We start from the raw sequence: 24,351 nt of genomic DNA, 5'->3' as shown, positions 1-24,351 counted from the left end.
CTGATGGGGTATGCATTAGACGAAAAAAAAGAAGAAAAAGAAGAATAATACGCCCAGAAAAGAGGCGAAAAGGAGAAAAACGTAAAAAAACGTGAAAAAAAAGTAAGAGGAAGAGAAGGGAAAAAAAGGTGGAAATGGGTTTAAAAGTGATTTCGGCGGAGAAATATATATATATATATATATATATATATATATATATATATATATATATATATACGCGCACACACACACATATATATAAACGTATTCTCCGTTGAGATATTGCAGCCGCTGCTGTGTCCAGGCCCAGGAGCCTTAGCACTGTGCTGTGATGTCACTCAATACCACTGACATCACTAGGTGTAAACAACATCTCTCCTTTGCTGTGTATGTGACTATGGAGCTGTTTGGTGATGTCGTCTATTATGGCCTTCATAGAAGCAACAGGAGATTGTTGCATCCATCTAGAACCCTCAGAACTACAGTGCTATGATGTCACTCACTTCCACAGGCCTTGCAGAGTGTAAACAACAACAACCCAGCTTTGTTGTGTATGTAACCATAGGGATTTGTGATGTCACCTAGAACCTTCACAGCAGCGACAGCTTTATGAGGAGCATCAGCACTGCTCTGCCTGAGCAGAACCATCACCGCCATAGGTTGTCAAATAACCCGGGTTTAACCCACACAGGTAAGTCCAATGGGGTGCAGGCATGTCCTCTATGCTTACAGCTTCCCGTGGGTGTTGGTTTGATACCGTTTGGGGACAGCCAAGGAGGCATCTGCAGGCAACAAAGGTAGGTGTGTGCTTGTGTGTGTGTTTCCTATGCAGATCCTAAGCCCAGTGTCACATGCAAGTAGGAGGAGTAAGAAGGGTTCCTGGCAAATCCGGGTTATGGATTGCATTTAAAAAGGCCCCGTGGGAGTGCAATGGGCCCCTGTCTTGCTGCTTAGCAATAATGGTATGGGTTTAGGTTCTGCTGTGTGTACTGGTGGTTGACTGCCCCCCAGCCCAGAGTGTGCATGGAAAATTGTCTGGCAGCCTCCCTGACAGCAAGCAGTGATAGTGCCCATGAAGGGCACCTTGTTGGGCCCGCCCCTTTCACGGTTATCGCTTCTCGGCCTTTTGGCTAAGATCAAGTGTAGTATCTGTTCTTATCAGTTTAATATCTGATACGTCCCCTATCTGGGGACCATATATTAAATGGATTTTTGAGAACGGGGGCCGATTTCGAAGCTTGCTTCCGTCGCCCTATGCATTGACCCGATATGGCAGTATCTTCGGGTACAGTGCACCACCCCCTTACAGGGTTAAAAAGAAAGATTCCTACTTTCATTGCTACCTGCTTGCTGGCTAGCCAGCTAGCCAGCCCTGTGGGCCTTGCTGCTGCTGCAGCCAAAAAACAAAAGGTGGTGCTGCTGCTGCTTCTGCTGCTTCTGCTTCTGCTTGTGTCTGGCCGCTGTTGGAGCGTCCAGGCACAGGACTTCTGCTGCTGCTGACTAAATGGCCTCCTTAATTGGATCATTTGAGTAGCCAGCACACCTGTGCAGGTAGGGCATGACATGATAGGCAGCTGCCTTGATAGCGGGTGGGTGCTGAATGTTCCTAATTGACAAAATAAGATTAATGCTTATGAAGAAATATAAAATCTCATCCCTTCCCCAATATCGCGCCACACCCCTACCCCTTAATTCCCTGGTTGAACTTGATGGACATATGTCTTTTTTCGACCGTACTAACTATGTAACTATGTAACATAACATGGGGGGGGGGGGGGTCTCCTGGCTGTTCACACAGGTGTGTCATTGCTGTACATTGACCATGCATTGCTTCTGTGGTATTGCAAAGGCAAAGACAAATGCTTCCAGCCATCCATTGCACTAATGGATTGGTCATCAGCTGGCTGTCTATGTCCCGCATCAATATAGACCAAAGTACAGAGGGTTAGGCTATGCTATTGTGCACCTACCTGATGCATCAGAAGGTGCGAGGCCCTTGCTAAATTCTGTGCACAGACTTTGAGATCTATACTTTAGACTGTATCTAAACCTGCTCCAACATGGACTGACATTCTGGCCTACTTTCAGCCGATGCGACTTGTCTGTCGCTGAACAGTCGCTTTTTATGTATTCAGCACCTATGTATAATGTTGTAAAAATGCTCTAGAAGCTAAAGTCGCAGAAATGTCACACATATTTGGCCTGCAACTTTCTGTGCGACAAATTCAGACAGGAAAAATCAGTATAAATCCTTAGAAAATTATCCCCCAGTGTCTCCATCTGCTGGCGGTATTGAATAAGCATTGCTGCACTGATGGGGTATGCATTAGACGAAAAAAAAGAAGAAAAAGAAGAATAATACGCCCAGAAAAGAGGCGAAAAGGAGAAAAACGTAAAAAAACGTGAAAAAAAAGTAAGAGGAAGAGAAGGGAAAAAAAGGTGGAAATGGGTTTAAAAGTGATTTCGGCGGAGAAATATATATATATATATATATATATATATATATATATATATATATACGCGCACACACACACATATATATAAACGTATTCTCCGTTGAGATATTGCAGCCGCTGCTGTGTCCAGGCCCAGGAGCCTTAGCACTGTGCTGTGATGTCACTCAATACCACTGACATCACTAGGTGTAAACAACATCTCTCCTTTGCTGTGTATGTGACTATGGAGCTGTTTGGTGATGTCGTCTATTATGGCCTTCATAGAAGCAACAGGAGATTGTTGCATCCATCTAGAACCCTCAGAACTACAGTGCTATGATGTCACTCACTTCCACAGGCCTTGCAGAGTGTAAACAACAACAACCCAGCTTTGTTGTGTATGTAACCATAGGGATTTGTGATGTCACCTAGAACCTTCACAGCAGCGACAGCTTTATGAGGAGCATCAGCACTGCTCTGCCTGAGCAGAACCATCACCGCCATAGGTTGTCAAATAACCCGGGTTTAACCCACACAGGTAAGTCCAATGGGGTGCAGGCATGTCCTCTATGCTTACAGCTTCCCGTGGGTGTTGGTTTGATACCGTTTGGGGACAGCCAAGGAGGCATCTGCAGGCAAAAAAGGTAGGTGTGTGCTTGTGTGTGTGTTTCCTATGCAGATCCTAAGCCCAGTGTCACATGCAAGTAGGAGGAGTAAGAAGGGTTCCTGGCAAATCCGGGTTATGGATTGCATTTAAAAAGGCCCCGTGGGAGTGCAATGGGCCCCTGTCTTGCTGCTTAGCAATAATGGTATGGGTTTAGGTTCTGCTGTGTGTACTGGTGGTTGACTGCCCCCCAGCCCAGAGTGTGCATGGAAAATTGTCTGGCAGCCTCCCTGACAGCAAGCAGTGATAGTGCCCATGAAGGGCACCTTGTTGGGCCCGCCCCTTTCACGGTTATCGCTTCTCGGCCTTTTGGCTAAGATCAAGTGTAGTATCTGTTCTTATCAGTTTAATATCTGATACGTCCCCTATCTGGGGACCATATATTAAATGGATTTTTGAGAACGGGGGCCGATTTCGAAGCTTGCTTCCGTCGCCCTATGCATTGACCCGATATGGCAGTATCTTCGGGTACAGTGCACCACCCCCTTACAGGGTTAAAAAGAAAGATTCCTACTTTCATTGCTACCTGCTTGCTGGCTAGCCAGCTAGCCAGCCCTGTGGGCCTTGCTGCTGCTGCAGCCAAAAAACAAAAGGTGGTGCTGCTTCTGCTTCTGCTTGTGTCTGGCCGCTGTTGGAGCGTCCAGGCACAGGACTTCTGCTGCTGCTGACTAAATGGCCTCCTTAATTGGATCATTTGAGTAGCCAGCACACCTGTGCAGGTAGGGCATGACATGATAGGCAGCTGCCTTGATAGCGGGTGGGTGCTGAATGTTCCTAATTGACAAAATAAGATTAATGCTTATGAAGAAATATAAAATCTCATCCCTTCCCCAATATCGCGCCACACCCCTACCCCTTAATTCCCTGGTTGAACTTGATGGACATATGTCTTTTTTCGACCGTACTAACTATGTAACTATGTAACATAACATGGGGGGGGGGGGTCTCCTGGCTGTTCACACAGGTGTGTCATTGCTGTACATTGACCATGCATTGCTTCTGTGGTATTGCAAAGGCAAAGACAAATGCTTCCAGCCATCCATTGCACTAATGGATTGGTCATCAGCTGGCTGTCTATGTCCCGCATCAATATAGACCAAAGTACAGAGGGTTAGGCTATGCTATTGTGCACCTACCTGATGCATCAGAAGGTGCGAGGCCCTTGCTAAATTCTGTGCACAGACTTTGAGATCTATACTTTAGACTGTATCTAAACCTGCTCCAACATGGACTGACATTCTGGCCTACTTTCAGCCGATGCGACTTGTCTGTCGCTGAACAGTCGCTTTTTTTGTATTCAGCACCTACGTATAATGTTGTAAAAATGCTCTAGAAGCTAAAGTCGCAGAAATGTCACACATATTTGGCCTGCAACTTTCTGTGCGACAAATTCAGACAGGAAAAATCAGTATAAATCCTTAGAAAATTATCCCCCAGTGTCTCCATCTGCTGGCGGTATTGAATAAGCATTGCTGCACTGATGGGGTATGCATTAGACGAAAAAAAGAAGAAAAAGAAGAATAATACGCCCAGAAAAGAGGCGAAAAGGAGAAAAACGTAAAAAAACGTGAAAAAAAAGTAAGAGGAAGAGAAGGGAAAAAAGGTGGAAATGGGTTTAAAAGTGATTTCGGCGGAGAAATATATATATATATATATATATATATATATATATACGCGCACACACACACATATATATAAACGTATTCTCCGTTGAGATATTGCAGCCGCTGCTGTGTCCAGGCCCAGGAGCCTTAGCACTGTGCTGTGATGTCACTCAATACCACTGACATCACTAGGTGTAAACAACATCTCTCCTTTGCTGTGTATGTGACTATGGAGCTGTTTGGTGATGTCGTCTATTATGGCCTTCATAGAAGCAACAGGAGATTGTTGCATCCATCTAGAACCCTCAGAACTACAGTGCTATGATGTCACTCACTTCCACAGGCCTTGCAGAGTGTAAACAACAACAACCCAGCTTTGTTGTGTATGTAACCATAGGGATTTGTGATGTCACCTAGAACCTTCACAGCAGCGACAGCTTTATGAGGAGCATCAGCACTGCTCTGCCTGAGCAGAACCATCACCGCCATAGGTTGTCAAATAACCCGGGTTTAACCCACACAGGTAAGTCCAATGGGGTGCAGGCATGTCCTCTATGCTTACAGCTTCCCGTGGGTGTTGGTTTGATACCGTTTGGGGACAGCCAAGGAGGCATCTGCAGGCAACAAAGGTAGGTGTGTGCTTGTGTGTGTGTTTCCTATGCAGATCCTAAGCCCAGTGTCACATGCAAGTAGGAGGAGTAAGAAGGGTTCCTGGCAAATCCGGGTTATGGATTGCATTTAAAAAGGCCCCGTGGGAGTGCAATGGGCCCCTGTCTTGCTGCTTAGCAATAATGGTATGGGTTTAGGTTCTGCTGTGTGTACTGGTGGTTGACTGCCCCCCAGCCCAGAGTGTGCATGGAAAATTGTCTGGCAGCCTCCCTGACAGCAAGCAGTGATAGTGCCCATGAAGGGCACCTTGTTGGGCCCGCCCCTTTCACGGTTATCGCTTCTCGGCCTTTTGGCTAAGATCAAGTGTAGTATCTGTTCTTATCAGTTTAATATCTGATACGTCCCCTATCTGGGGACCATATATTAAATGGATTTTTGAGAACGGGGGCCGATTTCGAAGCTTGCTTCCGTCGCCCTATGCATTGACCCGATATGGCAGTATCTTCGGGTACAGTGCACCACCCCCTTACAGGGTTAAAAAGAAAGATTCCTACTTTCATTGCTGCTTGCTGGCTAGCCAGCTAGCCAGCCCTGTGGGCCTTGCTGCTGCTGCAGCCAAAAAACAAAAGGTGGTGCTGCTGCTGCTTCTTCTGCTTCTGCTTGTGTCTGGCCGCTGTTGGAGCGTCCAGGCACAGGACTTCTGCTGCTGCTGACTAAATGGCCTCCTTAATTGGATCATTTGAGTAGCCAGCACACCTGTGCAGGTAGGGCATGACATGATAGGCAGCTGCCTTGATAGCGGGTGGGTGCTGAATGTTCCTAATTGACAAAATAAGATTAATGCTTATGAAGAAATATAAAATCTCATCCCTTCCCCAATATCGCGCCACACCCCTACCCCTTAATTCCCTGGTTGAACTTGATGGACATATGTCTTTTTTCGACCGTACTAACTATGTAACTATGTAACATAACATGGGGGGGGGGGGGGGTCTCCTGGCTGTTCACACAGGTGTGTCATTGCTGTACATTGACCATGCATTGCTTCTGTGGTATTGCAAAGGCAAAGACAAATGCTTCCAGCCATCCATTGCACTAATGGATTGGTCATCAGCTGGCTGTCTATGTCCCGCATCAATATAGACCAAAGTACAGAGGGTTAGGCTATGCTATTGTGCACCTACCTGATGCATCAGAAGGTGCGAGGCCCTTGCTAAATTCTGTGCACAGACTTTGAGATCTATACTTTAGACTGTATCTAAACCTGCTCCAACATGGACTGACATTCTGGCCTACTTTCAGCCGATGCGACTTGTCTGTCGCTGAACAGTCGCTTTTTATGTATTCAGCACCTATGTATAATGTTGTAAAAATGCTCTAGAAGCTAAAGTCGCAGAAATGTCACACATATTTGGCCTGCAACTTTCTGTGCGACAAATTCAGACAGGAAAAATCAGTATAAATCCTTAGAAAATTATCCCCCAGTGTCTCCATCTGCTGGCGGTATTGAATAAGCATTGCTGCACTGATGGGGTATGCATTAGACGAAAAAAAAGAAGAAAAAGAAGAATAATACGCCCAGAAAAGAGGCGAAAAGGAGAAAAACGTAAAAAAACGTGAAAAAAAAGTAAGAGGAAGAGAAGGGAAAAAAGGTGGAAATGGGTTTAAAAGTGATTTCGGCGGAGAAATATATATATATATATATATATATATATATATATATATATATACGCGCACACACACACATATATATAAACGTATTCTCCGTTGAGATATTGCAGCCGCTGCTGTGTCCAGGCCCAGGAGCCTTAGCACTGTGCTGTGATGTCACTCAATACCACTGACATCACTAGGTGTAAACAACATCTCTCCTTTGCTGTGTATGTGACTATGGAGCTGTTTGGTGATGTCGTCTATTATGGCCTTCATAGAAGCAACAGGAGATTGTTGCATCCATCTAGAACCCTCAGAACTACAGTGCTATGATGTCACTCACTTCCACAGGCCTTGCAGAGTGTAAACAACAACAACCCAGCTTTGTTGTGTATGTAACCATAGGGATTTGTGATGTCACCTAGAACCTTCACAGCAGCGACAGCTTTATGAGGAGCATCAGCACTGCTCTGCCTGAGCAGAACCATCACCGCCATAGGTTGTCAAATAACCCGGGTTTAACCCACACAGGTAAGGTCCAATGGGGTGCAGGCATGTCCTCTATGCTTACAGCTTCCCGTGGGTGTTGGTTTGATACCGTTTGGGGACAGCCAAGGAGGCATCTGCAGGCAACAAAGGTAGGTGTGTGCTTGTGTGTGTGTTTCCTATGCAGATCCTAAGCCCAGTGTCACATGCAAGTAGGAGGAGTAAGAAGGGTTCCTGGCAAATCCGGGTTATGGATTGCATTTAAAAAGGCCCCGTGGGAGTGCAATGGGCCCCTGTCTTGCTGCTTAGCAATAATGGTATGGGTTTAGGTTCTGCTGTGTGTACTGGTGGTTGACTGCCCCCCAGCCCAGAGTGTGCATGGAAAATTGTCTGGCAGCCTCCCTGACAGCAAGCAGTGATAGTGCCCATGAAGGGCACCTTGTTGGGCCCGCCCCTTTCACGGTTATCGCTTCTCGGCCTTTTGGCTAAGATCAAGTGTAGTATCTGTTCTTATCAGTTTAATATCTGATACGTCCCCTATCTGGGGACCATATATTAAATGGATTTTTGAGAACGGGGGCCGATTTCGAAGCTTGCTTCCGTCGCCCTATGCATTGACCCGATATGGCAGTATCTTCGGGTACAGTGCACCACCCCCTTACAGGGTTAAAAAGAAAGATTCCTACTTTCATTGCTACCTGCTTGCTGGCTAGCCAGCTAGCCAGCCCTGTGGGCCTTGCTGCTGCTGCAGCCAAAAAACAAAAGGTGGTGCTGCTGCTGCTTCTGCTGCTTCTGCTTCTGCTTGTGTCTGGCCGCTGTTGGAGCGTCCAGGCACAGGACTTCTGCTGCTGCTGACTAAATGGCCTCCTTAATTGGATCATTTGAGTAGCCAGCACACCTGTGCAGGTAGGGCATGACATGATAGGCAGCTGCCTTGATAGCGGGTGGGTGCTGAATGTTCCTAATTGACAAAATAAGATTAATGCTTATGAAGAAATATAAAATCTCATCCCTTCCCCAATATCGCGCCACACCCCTACCCCTTAATTCCCTGGTTGAACTTGATGGACATATGTCTTTTTTCGACCGTACTAACTATGTAACTATGTAACATAACATGGGGGGGGGGGGGGGGGGGTCTCCTGGCTGTTCACACAGGTGTGTCATTGCTGTACATTGACCATGCATTGCTTCTGTGGTATTGCAAAGGCAAAGACAAATGCTTCCAGCCATCCATTGCACTAATGGATTGGTCATCAGCTGGCTGTCTATGTCCCGCATCAATATAGACCAAAGTACAGAGGGTTAGGCTATGCTATTGTGCACCTACCTGATGCATCAGAAGGTGCGAGGCCCTTGCTAAATTCTGTGCACAGACTTTGAGATCTATACTTTAGACTGTATCTAAACCTGCTCCAACATGGACTGACATTCTGGCCTACTTTCAGCCGATGCGACTTGTCTGTCGCTGAACAGTCGCTTTTTATGTATTCAGCACCTATGTATAATGTTGTAAAAATGCTCTAGAAGCTAAAGTCGCAGAAATGTCACACATATTTGGCCTGCAACTTTCTGTGCGACAAATTCAGACAGGAAAAATCAGTATAAATCCTTAGAAAATTATCCCCCAGTGTCTCCATCTGCTGGCGGTATTGAATAAGCATTGCTGCACTGATGGGGTATGCATTAGACGAAAAAAAAGAAGAAAAAGAAGAATAATACGCCCAGAAAAGAGGCGAAAAGGAGAAAAACGTAAAAAAACGTGAAAAAAAAGTAAGAGGAAGAGAAGGGAAAAAAGGTGGAAATGGGTTTAAAAGTGATTTCGGCGGAGAAATATATATATATATATATATATATATATATACGCGCACACACACACATATATATAAACGTATTCTCCGTTGAGATATTGCAGCCGCTGCTGTGTCCAGGCCCAGGAGCCTTAGCACTGTGCTGTGATGTCACTCAATACCACTGACATCACTAGGTGTAAACAACATCTCTCCTTTGCTGTGTATGTGACTATGGAGCTGTTTGGTGATGTCGTCTATTATGGCCTTCATAGAAGCAACAGGAGATTGTTGCATCCATCTAGAACCCTCAGAACTACAGTGCTATGATGTCACTCACTTCCACAGGCCTTGCAGAGTGTAAACAACAACAACCCAGCTTTGTTGTGTATGTAACCATAGGGATTTGTGATGTCACCTAGAACCTTCACAGCAGCGACAGCTTTATGAGGAGCATCAGCACTGCTCTGCCTGAGCAGAACCATCACCGCCATAGGTTGTCAAATAACCCGGGTTTAACCCACACAGGTAAGTCCAATGGGGTGCAGGCATGTCCTCTATGCTTACAGCTTCCCGTGGGTGTTGGTTTGATACCGTTTGGGGACAGCCAAGGAGGCATCTGCAGGCAACAAAGGTAGGTGTGTGCTTGTGTGTGTGTTTCCTATGCAGATCCTAAGCCCAGTGTCACATGCAAGTAGGAGGAGTAAGAAGGGTTCCTGGCAAATCCGGGTTATGGATTGCATTTAAAAAGGCCCCGTGGGAGTGCAATGGGCCCCTGTCTTGCTGCTTAGCAATAATGGTATGGGTTTAGGTTCTGCTGTGTGTACTGGTGGTTGACTGCCCCCCAGCCCAGAGTGTGCATGGAAAATTGTCTGGCAGCCTCCCTGACAGCAAGCAGTGATAGTGCCCATGAAGGGCACCTTGTTGGGCCCGCCCCTTTCACGGTTATCGCTTCTCGGCCTTTTGGCTAAGATCAAGTGTAGTATCTGTTCTTATCAGTTTAATATCTGATACGTCCCCTATCTGGGGACCATATATTAAATGGATTTTTGAGAACGGGGGCCGATTTCGAAGCTTGCTTCCGTCGCCCTATGCATTGACCCGATATGGCAGTATCTTCGGGTACAGTGCACCACCCCCTTACAGGGTTAAAAAGAAAGATTCCTACTTTCATTGCTACCTGCTTGCTGGCTAGCCAGCTAGCCAGCCCTGTGGGCCTTGCTGCTGCTGCAGCCAAAAAACAAAAGGTGGTGCTGCTGCTGCTTCTGCTGCTTCTGCTTCTGCTTGTGTCTGGCCGCTGTTGGAGCGTCCAGGCACAGGACTTCTGCTGCTGCTGACTAAATGGCCTCCTTAATTGGATCATTTGAGTAGCCAGCACACCTGTGCAGGTAGGGCATGACATGATAGGCAGCTGCCTTGATAGCGGGTGGGTGCTGAATGTTCCTAATTGACAAAATAAGATTAATGCTTATGAAGAAATATAAAATCTCATCCCTTCCCCAATATCGCGCCACACCCCTACCCCTTAATTCCCTGGTTGAACTTGATGGACATATGTCTTTTTTCGACCGTACTAACTATGTAACTATGTAACATAACATGGGGGGGGGGGGTCTCCTGGCTGTTCACACAGGTGTGTCATTGCTGTACATTGACCATGCATTGCTTCTGTGGTATTGCAAAGGCAAAGACAAATGCTTCCAGCCATCCATTGCACTAATGGATTGGTCATCAGCTGGCTGTCTATGTCCCGCATCAATATAGACCAAAGTACAGAGGGTTAGGCTATGCTATTGTGCACCTACCTGATGCATCAGAAGGTGCGAGGCCCTTGCTAAATTCTGTGCACAGACTTTGAGATCTATACTTTAGACTGTATCTAAACCTGCTCCAACATGGACTGACATTCTGGCCTACTTTCAGCCGATGCGACTTGTCTGTCGCTGAACAGTCGCTTTTTATGTATTCAGCACCTATGTATAATGTTGTAAAAATGCTCTAGAAGCTAAAGTCGCAGAAATGTCACACATATTTGGCCTGCAACTTTCTGTGCGACAAATTCAGACAGGAAAAATCAGTATAAATCCTTAGAAAATTATCCCCCAGTGTCTCCATCTGCTGGCGGTATTGAATAAGCATTGCTGCACTGATGGGGTATGCATTAGACGAAAAAAAAGAAGAAAAAGAAGAATAATACGCCCAGAAAAGAGGCGAAAAGGAGAAAAACGTAAAAAAACGTGAAAAAAAAGTAAGAGGAAGAGAAGGGAAAAAAAGGTGGAAATGGGTTTAAAAGTGATTTCGGCGGAGAAATATATATATATATATATATATATATATATATATATATATATACGCGCACACACACACATATATATAAACGTATTCTCCGTTGAGATATTGCAGCCGCTGCTGTGTCCAGGCCCAGGAGCCTTAGCACTGTGCTGTGATGTCACTCAATACCACTGACATCACTAGGTGTAAACAACATCTCTCCTTTGCTGTGTATGTGACTATGGAGCTGTTTGGTGATGTCGTCTATTATGGCCTTCATAGAAGCAACAGGAGATTGTTGCATCCATCTAGAACCCTCAGAACTACAGTGCTATGATGTCACTCACTTCCACAGGCCTTGCAGAGTGTAAACAACAACAACCCAGCTTTGTTGTGTATGTAACCATAGGGATTTGTGATGTCACCTAGAACCTTCACAGCAGCGACAGCTTTATGAGGAGCATCAGCACTGCTCTGCCTGAGCAGAACCATCACCGCCATAGGTTGTCAAATAACCCGGGTTTAACCCACACAGGTAAGTCCAATGGGGTGCAGGCATGTCCTCTATGCTTACAGCTTCCCGTGGGTGTTGGTTTGATACCGTTTGGGGACAGCCAAGGAGGCATCTGCAGGCAACAAAGGTAGGTGTGTGCTTGTGTGTGTGTTTCCTATGCAGATCCTAAGCCCAGTGTCACATGCAAGTAGGAGGAGTAAGAAGGGTTCCTGGCAAATCCGGGTTATGGATTGCATTTAAAAAGGCCCCGTGGGAGTGCAATGGGCCCCTGTCTTGCTGCTTAGCAATAATGGTATGGGTTTAGGTTCTGCTGTGTGTACTGGTGGTTGACTGCCCCCCAGCCCAGAGTGTGCATGGAAAATTGTCTGGCAGCCTCCCTGACAGCAAGCAGTGATAGTGCCCATGAAGGGCACCTTGTTGGGCCCGCCCCTTTCACGGTTATCGCTTCTCGGCCTTTTGGCTAAGATCAAGTGTAGTATCTGTTCTTATCAGTTTAATATCTGATACGTCCCCTATCTGGGGACCATATATTAAATGGATTTTTGAGAACGGGGGCCGATTTCGAAGCTTGCTTCCGTCGCCCTATGCATTGACCCGATATGGCAGTATCTTCGGGTACAGTGCACCACCCCCTTACAGGGTTAAAAAGAAAGATTCCTACTTTCATTGCTACCTGCTTGCTGGCTAGCCAGCTAGCCAGCCCTGTGGGCCTTGCTGCTGCTGCAGCCAAAAAACAAAAGGTGGTGCTGCTGCTGCTTCTGCTGCTTCTGCTTCTGCTTGTGTCTGGCCGCTGTTGGAGCGTCCAGGCACAGGACTTCTGCTGCTGCTGACTAAATGGCCTCCTTAATTGGATCATTTGAGTAGCCAGCACACCTGTGCAGGTAGGGCATGACATGATAGGCAGCTGCCTTGATAGCGGGTGGGTGCTGAATGTTCCTAATTGACAAAATAAGATTAATGCTTATGAAGAAATATAAAATCTCATCCCTTCCCCAATATCGTGCCACACCCCTACCCCTTAATTCCCTGGTTGAACTTGATGGACATATGTCTTTTTTCGACCGTACTAACTATGTAACTATGTAACATAACATGGGGGGGGGGGGGGGGTCTCCTGGCTGTTCACACAGGTGTGTCATTGCTGTACATTGACCATGCATTGCTTCTGTGGTATTGCAAAGGCAAAGACAAATGCTTCCAGCCATCCATTGCACTAATGGATTGGTCATCAGCTGGCTGTCTATGTCCCGCATCAATATAGACCAAAGTACAGAGGGTTAGGCTATGCTATTGTGCACCTACCTGATGCATCAGAAGGTGCGAGGCCCTTGCTAAATTCTGTGCACAGACTTTGAGATCTATACTTTAGACTGTATCTAAACCTGCTCCAACATGGACTGACATTCTGGCCTACTTTCAGCCGATGCGACTTGGCTGGCGCTGAACAGTCGCTTTTTATGTATTCAGCACCTATGTATAATGTTGTAAAAATGCTCTAGAAGCTAAAGTCGCAGAAATGTCACACATATTTGGCCTGCAACTTTCTGTGCGACAAATTCAGACAGGAAAAATCAGTATAAATCCTTAGAAAATTATCCCCCAGTGTCTCCATCTGCTGGCGGTATTGAATAAGCATTGCTGCACTGATGGGGTATGCATTAGACGAAAAAAAAGAAGAAAAAGAAGAATAATACGCCCAGAAAAGAGGCGAAAAGGAGAAAAACGTAAAAAAACGTGAAAAAAAAGTAAGAGGAAGAGAAGGGAAAAAAAGGTGGAAATGGGTTTAAAAGTGATTTCGGCAGAGAAATATATATATATATATATATATATATATATATATATATATATATACGCGCACACACACACATATATATAAACGTATTCTCCGTTGAGATATTGCAGCCGCTGCTGTGTCCAGGCCCAGGAGCCTTAGCACTGTGCTGTGATGTCACTCAATACCACTGACATCACTAGGTGTAAACAACATCTCTCCTTTGCTGTGTATGTGACTATGGAGCTGTTTGGTGATGTCGTCTATTATGGCCTTCATAGAAGCAACAGGAGATTGTTGCATCCATCTAGAACCCTCAGAACTACAGTGCTATGATGTCACTCACTTCCACAGGCCTTGCAGAGTGTAAACAACAACAACCCAGCTTTGTTGTGTATGTAACCATAGGGATTTGTGATGTCACCTAGAACCTTCACAGCAGCGACAGCTTTATGAGGAGCATCAGCACTGCTCTGCCTGAGCAGAACCATCACCGCCATAGGTTGTCAAATAACCCGGGTTTAACCCACACAGGTAAGTCCAATGGGGTGCAGGCATGTCCTCTATGCTTACAGCTTCCCGTGGGTGTTGGTTTGATACCGTTTGGGGACAGCCAAGGAGGCATCTGCAGGCAACAAAGGTAGGTGTGTGCTTGTGTGTGTGTTTCCTATGCAGATCCTAAGCCCAGTGTCACATGCAAGTAGGAGGAGTAAGAAGGGTTCCTGGCAAATCCGGGTTATGGATTGCATTTAAAAAGGCCCCGTGGGAGTGCAATGGGCCCCTGTCTTGCTGCTTAGCAATAATGGTATGGGTTTAGGTTCTGCTGTGTGTACTGGTGGTTGACTGCCCCCCAGCCCAGAGTGTGCATGGAAAATTGTCTGGCAGCCTCCCTGACAGCAAGCAGTGATAGTGCCCATGAAGGGCACCTTGTTGGGCCCGCCCCTTTCACGGTTATCGCTTCTCGGCCTTTTGGCTAAGATCAAGTGTAGTATCTGTTCTTATCAGTTTAATATCTGATACGTCCCCTATCTGGGGACCATATATTAAATGGATTTTTGAGAACGGGGGCCGATTTCGAAGCTTGCTTCCGTCGCCCTATGCATTGACCCGATATGGCAGTATCTTCGGGTACAGTGCACCACCCCCTTACAGGGTTAAAAAGAAAGATTCCTACTTTCATTGCTACCTGCTTGCTGGCTAGCCAGCTAGCCAGCCCTGTGGGCCTTGCTGCTGCTGCAGCCAAAAAACAAAAGGTGGTGCTGCTGCTGCTTCTGCTGCTTCTGCTTCTGCTTGTGTCTGGCCGCTGTTGGAGCGTCCAGGCACAGGACTTCTGCTGCTGCTGACTAAATGGCCTCCTTAATTGGATCATTTGAGTAGCCAGCACACCTGTGCAGGTAGGGCATGACATGATAGGCAGCTGCCTTGATAGCGGGTGGGTGCTGAATGTTCCTAATTGACAAAATAAGATTAATGCTTATGAAGAAATATAAAATCTCATCCCTTCCCCAATATCGCGCCACACCCCTACCCCTTAATTCCCTGGTTGAACTTGATGGACATATGTCTTTTTTCGACCGTACTAACTATGTAACTATGTAACATAACATGGGGGGGGGGGGTCTCCTGGCTGTTCACACAGGTGTGTCATTGCTGTACATTGACCATGCATTGCTTCTGTGGTATTGCAAAGGCAAAGACAAATGCTTCCAGCCATCCATTGCACTAATGGATTGGTCATCAGCTGGCTGTCTATGTCCCGCATCAATATAGACCAAAGTACAGAGGGTTAGGCTATGCTATTGTGCACCTACCTGATGCATCAGAAGGTGCGAGGCCCTTGCTAAATTCTGTGCACAGACTTTGAGATCTATACTTTAGACTGTATCTAAACCTGCTCCAACATGGACTGACATTCTGGCCTACTTTCAGCCGATGCGACTTGTCTGTCGCTGAACAGTCGCTTTTTATGTATTCAGCACCTATGTATAATGTTGTAAAAATGCTCTAGAAGCTAAAGTCGCAGAAATGTCACACATATTTGGCCTGCAACTTTCTGTGCGACAAATTCAGACAGGAAAAATCAGTATAAATCCTTAGAAAATTATCCCCCAGTGTCTCCATCTGCTGGCGGTATTGAATAAGCATTGCTGCACTGATGGGGTATGCATTAGACGAAAAAAAAGAAGAAAAAGAAGAATAATACGCCCAGAAAAGAGGCGAAAAGGAGAAAAACGTAAAAAAACGTGAAAAAAAAGTAAGAGGAAGAGAAGGGAAAAAAAGGTGGAAATGGGTTTAAAAGTGATTTCGGCGGAGAAATATATATATATATATATATATATATATATATATATATATATATATATATATATACGCGCACACACACACATATATATAAACGTATTCTCCGTTGAGATATTGCAGCCGCTGCTGTGTCCAGGCCCAGGAGCCTTAGCACTGTGCTGTGATGTCACTCAATACCACTGACATCACTAGGTGTAAACAACATCTCTCCTTTGCTGTGTATGTGACTATGGAGCTGTTTGGTGTTGTCGTCTATTATGGCCTTCATAGAAGCAACAGGAGATTGTTGCATCCATCTAGAACCCTCAGAACTACAGTGCTATGATGTCACTCACTTCCACAGGCCTTGCAGAGTGTAAACAACAACAACCCAGCTTTGTTGTGTATGTAACCATAGGGATTTGTGATGTCACCTAGAACCTTCACAGCAGCGACAGCTTTATGAGGAGCATCAGCACTGCTCTGCCTGAGCAGAACCATCACCGCCATAGGTTGTCAAATAACCCGGGTTTAACCCACACAGGTAAGTCCAATGGGGTGCAGGCATGTCCTCTATGCTTACAGCTTCCCGTGGGTGTTGGTTTGATACCGTTTGGGGACAGCCAAGGAGGCATCTGCAGGCAACAAAGGTAGGTGTGTGCTTGTGTGTGTGTTTCCTATGCAGATCCTAAGCCCAGTGTCACATGCAAGTAGGAGGAGTTAGAAGGGTTCCTGGCAAATCCGGGTTATGGATTGCATTTAAAAAGGCCCCGTGGGAGTGCAATGGGCCCCTGTCTTGCTGCTTAGCAATAATGGTATGGGTTTAGGTTCTGCTGTGTGTACTGGTGGTTGACTGCCCCCCAGCCCAGAGTGTGCATGGAAAATTGTCTGGCAGCCTCCCTGACAGCAAGCAGTGATAGTGCCCATGAAGGGCACCTTGTTGGGCCCGCCCCTTTCACGGTTATCGCTTCTCGGCCTTTTGGCTAAGATCAAGTGTAGTATCTGTTCTTATCAGTTTAATATCTGATACGTCCCCTATCTGGGGACCATATATTAAATGGATTTTTGAGAACGGGGGCCGATTTCGAAGCTTGCTTCCGTCGCCCTATGCATTGACCCGATATGGCAGTATCTTCGGGTACAGTGCACCACCCCCTTACAGGGTTAAAAAGAAAGATTCCTACTTTCATTGCTACCTGCTTGCTGGCTAGCCAGCTAGCCAGCCCTGTGGGCCTTGCTGCTGCTGCAGCCAAAAAACAAAAGGTGGTGCTGCTGCTGCTTCTGCTGCTTCTGCTTCTGCTTGTGTCTGGCCGCTGTTGGAGCGTCCAGGAACAGGACTTCTGCTGCTGCTGACTAAATGGCCTCCTTAATTGGATCATTTGAGTAGCCAGCACACCTGTGCAGGTAGGGCATGACATGATAGGCAGCTGCCTTGATAGCGGGTGGGTGCTGAATGTTCCTAATTGACAAAATAAGATTAATGCTTATGAAGAAATATAAAATCTCATCCCTTCCCCAATATCGCGCCACACCCCTACCCCTTAATTCCCTGGTTGAACTTGATGGACATATGTCTTTTTTCGACCGTACTAACTATGTAACTATGTAACATAACATGGGGGGGGGGGGTCTCCTGGCTGTTCACACAGGTGTGTCATTGCTGTACATTGACCATGCATTGCTTCTGTGGTATTGCAAAGGCAAAGACAAATGCTTCCAGCCATCCATTGCACTAATGGATTGGTCATCAGCTGGCTGTCTATGTCCCGCATCAATATAGACCAAAGTACAGAGGGTTAGGCTATGCTATTGTGCACCTACCTGATGCATCAGAAGGTGCGAGGCCCTTGCTAAATTCTGTGCACAGACTTTGAGATCTATACTTTAGACTGTATCTAAACCTGCTCCAACATGGACTGACATTCTGGCCTACTTTCAGCCGATGCGACTTGTCTGTCGCTGAACAGTCGCTTTTTATGTTTTCAGCACCTATGTATAATGTTGTAAAAATGCTCTAGAAGCTAAAGTCGCAGAAATGTCACACATATTTGGCCTGCAACTTTCTGTGCGACAAATTCAGACAGGAAAAATCAGTATAAATCCTTAGAAAATTATCCCCCAGTGTCTCCATCTGCTGGCGGTATTGAATAAGCATTGCTGCACTGATGGGGTATGCATTAGACGAAAAAAAAGAAGAAAAAGAAGAATAATACGCCCAGAAAAGAGGCGAAAAGGAGAAAAACGTAAAAAAACGTGAAAAAAAAGTAAGAGGAAGAGAAGGGAAAAAAAGGTGGAAATGGGTTTAAAAGTGATTTCGGCGGAGATATATATATATATATATATATATATATATATATATATATATATATATACGCGCACACACACACATATATATAAACGTATTCTCCGTTGAGATATTGCAGCCGCTGCTGTGTCCAGGCCCAGGAGCCTTAGCACTGTGCTGTGATGTCACTCAATACCACTGACATCACTAGGTGTAAACAACATCTCTCCTTTGCTGTGTATGTGACTATGGAGCTGTTTGGTGATGTCGTCTATTATGGCCTTCATAGAAGCAACAGGAGATTGTTGCATCCATCTAGAACCCTCAGAACTACAGTGCTATGATGTCACTCACTTCCACAGGCCTTGCAGAGTGTAAACAACAACAACCCAGCTTTGTTGTGTATGTAACCATAGGGATTTGTGATGTCACCTAGAACCTTCACAGCAGCGACAGCTTTATGAGGAGCATCAGCACTGCTCTGCCTGAGCAGAACCATCACCGCCATAGGTTGTCAAATAACCCGGGTTTAACCCACACAGGTAAGTCCAATGGGGTGCAGGCATGTCCTCTATGCTTACAGCTTCCCGTGGGTGTTGGTTTGATACCGTTTGGGGACAGCCAAGGAGGCATCTGCAGGCAACAAAGGTAGGTGTGTGCTTGTGTGTGTGTTTCCTATGCAGATCCTAAGCCCAGTGTCACATGCAAGTAGGAGGAGTAAGAAGGGTTCCTGGCAAATCCGGGTTATGGATTGCATTTAAAAAGGCCCCGTGGGAGTGCAATGGGCCCCTGTCTTGCTGCTTAGCAATAATGGTATGGGTTTAGGTTCTGCTGTGTGTACTGGTGGTTGACTGCCCCCCAGCCCAGAGTGTGCATGGAAAATTGTCTGGCAGCCTCCCTGACAGCAAGCAGTGATAGTGCCCATGAAGGGCACCTTGTTGGGCCCGCCCCTTTCACGGTTATCGCTTCTCGGCCTTTTGGCTAAGATCAAGTGTAGTATCTGTTCTTATCAGTTTAATATCTGATACGTCCCCTATCTGGGGACCATATATTAAATGGATTTTTGAGAACGGGGGCCGATTTCGAAGCTTGCTTCCGTCGCCCTATGCATTGACCCGATATGGCAGTATCTTCGGGTACAGTGCACCACCCCCTTACAGGGTTAAAAAGAAAGATTCCTACTTTCATTGCTACCTGCTTGCTGGCTAGCCAGCTAGCCAGCCCTGTGGGCCTTGCTGCTGCTGCAGCCAAAAAACAAAAGGTGGTGCTGCTGCTGCTTCTGCTGCTTCTGCTTCTGCTTGTGTCTGGCCGCTGTTGGAGCGTCCAGGCACAGGACTTCTGCTGCTGCTGACTAAATGGCCTCCTTAATTGGATCATTTGAGTAGCCAGCACACCTGTGCAGGTAGGGCATGACATGATAGGCAGCTGCCTTGATAGCGGGTGGGTGCTGAATCTTCCTAATTGACAAAATAAGATTAATGCTTATGAAGAAATATAAAATCTCATCCCTTCCCCAATATCGCGCCACACCCCTACCCCTTAATTCCCTGGTTGAACTTGATGGACATATGTCTTTTTTCGACCGTACTAACTATGTAACTATGTAACATAACATGGGGGGGGGGGGGTCTCCTGGCTGTTCACACAGGTGTGTCATTGCTGTACATTGACCATGCATTGCTTCTGTGGTATTGCAAAGGCAAAGACAAATGCTTCCAGCCATCCATTGCACTAATGGATTGGTCATCAGCTGGCTGACTATGTCCCGCATCAATATAGACCAAAGTACAGAGGGTTAGGCTATGCTATTGTGCACCTACCTGATGCATCAGAAGGTGCGAGGCCCTTGCTAAATTCTGTGCACAGACTTTGAGATCTATACTTTAGACTGTATCTAAACCTGCTCCAACATGGACTGACATTCTGGCCTACTTTCAGCCGATGCGACTTGTCTGTCGCTGAACAGTCGCTTTTTATGTATTCAGCACCTATGTATAATGTTGTAAAAATGCTCTAGAAGCTAAAGTCGCAGAAATGTCACACATATTTGGCCTGCAACTTTCTGTGCGACAAATTCAGACAGGAAAAATCAGTATAAATCCTTAGAAAATTATCCCCCAGTGTCTCCATCTGCTGGCGGTATTGAATAAGCATTGCTGCACTGATGGGGTATGCATTAGACGAAAAAAAAGAAGAAAAAGAAGAATAATACGCCCAGAAAAGAGGCGAAAAGGAGAAAAACGTAAAAAAACGTGAAAAAAAAGTAAGAGGAAGAGAAGGGAAAAAAAGGTGGAAATGGGTTTAAAAGTGATTTCGGCGGAGAAATATATATATATATATATCTATATATATATATATATATATATATATATACGCGCACACACACACATATATATAAACGTATTCTCCGTTGAGATATTGCAGCCGCTGCTGTGTCCAGGCCCAGGAGCCTTAGCACTGTGCTGTGATGTCACTCAATACCACTGACATCACTAGGTGTAAACAACATCTCTCCTTTGCTGTGTATGTGACTATGGAGCTGTTTGGTGATGTCGTCTATTATGGCCTTCATAGAAGCAACAGGAGATTGTTGCATCCATCTAGAACCCTCAGAACTACAGTGCTATGATGTCACTCACTTCCACAGGCCTTGCAGAGTGTAAACAACAACAACCCAGCTTTGTTGTGTATGTAACCATAGGGATTTGTGATGTCACCTAGAACCTTCACAGCAGCGACAGCTTTATGAGGAGCATCAGCACTGCTCTGCCTGAGCAGAACCATCACCGCCATAGGTTGTCAAATAACCCGGGTTTAACCCACACAGGTAAGTCCAATGGGGTGCAGGCATGTCCTCTATGCTTACAGCTTCCCGTGGGTGTTGGTTTGATACCGTTTGGGGACAGCCAAGGAGGCATCTGCAGGCAACAAAGGTAGGTGTGTGCTTGTGTGTGTGTTTCCTATGCAGATCCTAAGCCCAGTGTCACATGCAAGTAGGAGGAGTAAGAAGGGTTCCTGGCAAATCCGGGTTATGGATAGCATTTAAAAAGGCCCCGCGGGAGTGCAATGGGCCCCTGTCTTGCTGCTTAGCAATAATGGTATGGGTTTAGGTTCTGCTGTGTGTACTGGTGGTTGACTGCCCCCCAGCCCAGAGTGTGCATGGAAAATTGTCTGGCAGCCTCCCTGACAGCAAGCAGTGATAGTGCCCATGAAGGGCACCTTGTTGGGCCCGCCCCTTTCACGGTTATCGCTTCTCGGCCTTTTGGCTAAGATCAAGTGTAGTATCTGTTCTTATCAGTTTAATATCTGATACGTCCCCTATCTGGGGACCATATATTAAATGGATTTTTGAGAACGGGGGCCGATTTCGAAGCTTGCTTCCGTCGCCCTATGCATTGACCCGATATGGCAGTATCTTCGGGTACAGTGCACCACCCCCTTACAGGGTTAAAAAGAAAGATTCCTACTTTCATTGCTACCTGCTTGCTGGCTAGCCAGCTAGCCAGCCCTGTGGGCCTTGCTGCTGCTGCAGCCAAAAAACAAAAGGTGGTGCTGCTGCTGCTTCTGCTGCTTCTGCTTCTGCTTGTGTCTGGCCGCTGTTGGAGCGTCCAGGCACAGGACTTCTGCTGCTGCTGACTAAATGGCCTCCTTAATTGGATCATTTGAGTAGCCAGCACACCTGTGCAGGTAGGGCATGACATGATAGGCAGCTGCCTTGATAGCGGGTGGGTGCTGAATGTTCCTAATTGACAAAATAAGATTAATGCTTATGAAGAAATATAAAATCTCATCCCTTCCCCAATATCGCGCCACACCCCTACCCCTTAATTCCCTGGTTGAACTTGATGGACATATGTCTTTTTTCGACCGTACTAACTATGTAACTATGTAACATAACATGGGGGGGGGGGGGGGGGGGGTCTCCTGGCTGTTCACACAGGTGTGTCATTGCTGTACATTGACCATGCATTGCTTCTGTGGTATTGCAAAGGCAAAGACAAATGCTTCCAGCCATCCATTGCACTAATGGATTGGTCATCAGCTGGCTGTCTATGTCCCGCATCAATATAGACCAAAGTACAGAGGGTTAGGCTATGCTATTGTGCACCTACCTGATGCATCAGAAGGTGCGAGGCCCTTGCTAAATTCTGTGCACAGACTTTGAGATCTATACTTTAGACTGTATCTAAACCTGCTCCAACATGGACTGACATTCTGGCCTACTTTCAGCCGATGCGACTTGTCTGTCGCTGAACAGTCGCTTTTTATGTATTCAGCACCTATGTATAATGTTGTAAAAATGCTCTAGAAGCTAAAGTCGCAGAAATGTCACACATATTTGGCCTGCAACTTTCTGTGCGACAAATTCAGACAGGAAAAATCAGTATAAATCCTTAGAAAATTATCCCCCAGTGTCTCCATCTGCTGGCGGTATTGAATAAGCATTGCTGCACTGATGGGGTATGCATTAGATGAAAAAAAAGAAGAAAAAGAAGAATAATACGCCCAGAAAAGAGGCGAAAAGGAGAAAAACGTAAAAAAACGTGAAAAAAAAGTAAGAGGAAGAGAAGGGAAAAAAAGGTGGAAATGGGTTTAAAAGTGATTTCGGCGGAGAAATATATATATATATATATATATATATATATATATATATATATATACGCGCATACACACACATATATATAAACGTATTCTCCGTTGAGATATTGCAGCCGCTGCTGTGTCCAGGCCCAGGAGCCTTAGCACTGTGCTGTGATGTCACTCAATACCACTGACATCACTAGGTGTAAACAACATCTCTCCTTTGCTGTGTATGTGACTATGGAGCTGTTTGGTGATGTCGTCTATTATGGCCTTCATAGAAGCAACAGGAGATTGTTGCATCCATCTAGAACCCTCAGAACTACAGTGCTATGATGTCACTCACTTCCACAGGCCTTGCAGAGTGTAAACAACAACAACCCAGCTTTGTTGTGTATGTAACCATAGGGATTTGTGATGTCACCTAGAACCTTCACAGCAGCGACAGCTTTATGAGGAGCATCAGCACTGCTCTGCCTGAGCAGAACCATCACCGCCATAGGTTGTCAAATAACCCGGGTTTAACCCACACAGGTAAGTCCAATGGGGTGCAGGCATGTCCTCTATGCTTACAGCTTCCCGTGGGTGTTGGTTTGATACCGTTTGGGGACAGCCAAGGAGGCATCTGCAGGCAACAAAGGTAGGTGTGTGCTTGTGTGTGTTTCCTATGCAGATCCTAAGCCCAGTGTCACATGCAAGTAGGAGGAGTAAGAAGGGTTCCTGGCAAATCCGGGTTATGGATTGCATTTAAAAAGGCCCCGTGGGAGTGCAATGGGCCCCTGTCTTGCTGCTTAGCAATAATGGTATGGGTTTAGGTTCTGCTGTGTGTACTGGTGGTTGACTGCCCCCCAGCCCAGAGTGTGCATGGAAAATTGTCTGGCAGCCTCCCTGACAGCAAGCAGTGATAGTGCCCATGAAGGGCACCTTGTTGGGCCCGCCCCTTTCACGGTTATCGCTTCTCGGCCTTTTGGCTAAGATCAAGTGTAGTATCTGCTCACTTGGTCTGGTCAGAGGGTGTCTGGGGTACCCGGCTCCTTGGCCTGGGGGGATCGTCCTTCTTAACGGAGGGACTTCACCCCCCTGCTGCTATTAGGGAGCCGGCTTAGTCCCCAGACAACGGGAGGCGATCACCCTTCACTGCCCACTCTTTGGTGGGGGAGTGTTTTTCTGTCCCTGCCTGGACACGCCTATTGAAGATGGAAGAGATCATGGACACCTCTCAATCTGTTGGAGAGGAGGTTCCTTTTTTTGGGAAGATCAAGAATGGGGTCCGGATCCTGCTGAAAGACCTTGAGAAGAAAAGAAGAGGACTTTCCTTTGTAATGGAGGAAATTCTTTTTGGAGTTTTGGAAATTGCAAAGACACAAATCCTTTCCATGTTGGAATTTCCAAAGAAAGGGTGCTTTGATGTTATTTTGGTTTCCGAAGAG

The 24,351-nt window shown here is 46.1% G+C and overlaps 10 non-coding genes and 1 pseudogene across 10 annotated transcripts; all 11 read left to right on the top strand.

Annotated features, from left to right (window-relative positions):
* The first annotated feature begins 1,089 nt into the window (after window positions 1-1,089).
* Window positions 1,090-1,280, top strand: LOC130345048 (U2 spliceosomal RNA). The gene has a single exon (XR_008883829.1). It is a non-coding gene; the product is annotated as a U2 spliceosomal RNA (small nuclear RNA).
* Window positions 1,281-3,371: 2,091 nt separating this feature from the next.
* Window positions 3,372-3,562, top strand: LOC130345047 (U2 spliceosomal RNA). The gene has a single exon (XR_008883828.1). It is a non-coding gene; the product is annotated as a U2 spliceosomal RNA (small nuclear RNA).
* Window positions 3,563-5,624: 2,062 nt separating this feature from the next.
* LOC130345046 (U2 spliceosomal RNA) lies at window positions 5,625-5,815 on the top strand. Its single transcript, XR_008883827.1, has one exon. It is a non-coding gene; the product is annotated as a U2 spliceosomal RNA (small nuclear RNA).
* Window positions 5,816-7,895: 2,080 nt separating this feature from the next.
* LOC130345045 (U2 spliceosomal RNA) lies at window positions 7,896-8,086 on the top strand. The gene has a single exon (XR_008883826.1). It is a non-coding gene; the product is annotated as a U2 spliceosomal RNA (small nuclear RNA).
* Window positions 8,087-10,167: 2,081 nt separating this feature from the next.
* Window positions 10,168-10,358, top strand: LOC130345043 (U2 spliceosomal RNA). Its single transcript, XR_008883824.1, has one exon. It is a non-coding gene; the product is annotated as a U2 spliceosomal RNA (small nuclear RNA).
* Window positions 10,359-12,445: 2,087 nt separating this feature from the next.
* LOC130345042 (U2 spliceosomal RNA) lies at window positions 12,446-12,636 on the top strand. The gene has a single exon (XR_008883823.1). It is a non-coding gene; the product is annotated as a U2 spliceosomal RNA (small nuclear RNA).
* A 2,093-nt stretch (window positions 12,637-14,729) lies between these two features.
* Window positions 14,730-14,920, top strand: LOC130345041 (U2 spliceosomal RNA). Its single transcript, XR_008883822.1, has one exon. It is a non-coding gene; the product is annotated as a U2 spliceosomal RNA (small nuclear RNA).
* A 2,099-nt stretch (window positions 14,921-17,019) lies between these two features.
* On the top strand, window positions 17,020-17,210 carry LOC130345040 (U2 spliceosomal RNA). Its single transcript, XR_008883821.1, has one exon. It is a non-coding gene; the product is annotated as a U2 spliceosomal RNA (small nuclear RNA).
* Window positions 17,211-19,301: 2,091 nt separating this feature from the next.
* Window positions 19,302-19,492, top strand: LOC130345039 (U2 spliceosomal RNA). The gene has a single exon (XR_008883820.1). It is a non-coding gene; the product is annotated as a U2 spliceosomal RNA (small nuclear RNA).
* Window positions 19,493-21,586: 2,094 nt separating this feature from the next.
* LOC130345037 (U2 spliceosomal RNA) lies at window positions 21,587-21,777 on the top strand. Its single transcript, XR_008883819.1, has one exon. It is a non-coding gene; the product is annotated as a U2 spliceosomal RNA (small nuclear RNA).
* Window positions 21,778-23,872: 2,095 nt separating this feature from the next.
* On the top strand, window positions 23,873-24,009 carry LOC130345009 (U2 spliceosomal RNA; annotated as a pseudogene).
* The last annotated feature ends 342 nt before the right edge of the window (window positions 24,010-24,351 follow it).

This window comes from Hyla sarda, unplaced genomic scaffold, assembly GCF_029499605.1.
Source record: "Hyla sarda isolate aHylSar1 unplaced genomic scaffold, aHylSar1.hap1 scaffold_740, whole genome shotgun sequence".
Classification (NCBI taxonomy): Eukaryota; Metazoa; Chordata; class Amphibia; order Anura; family Hylidae; genus Hyla; species Hyla sarda.
This window is presented reverse-complemented; position numbering and strand designations above follow the sequence as displayed.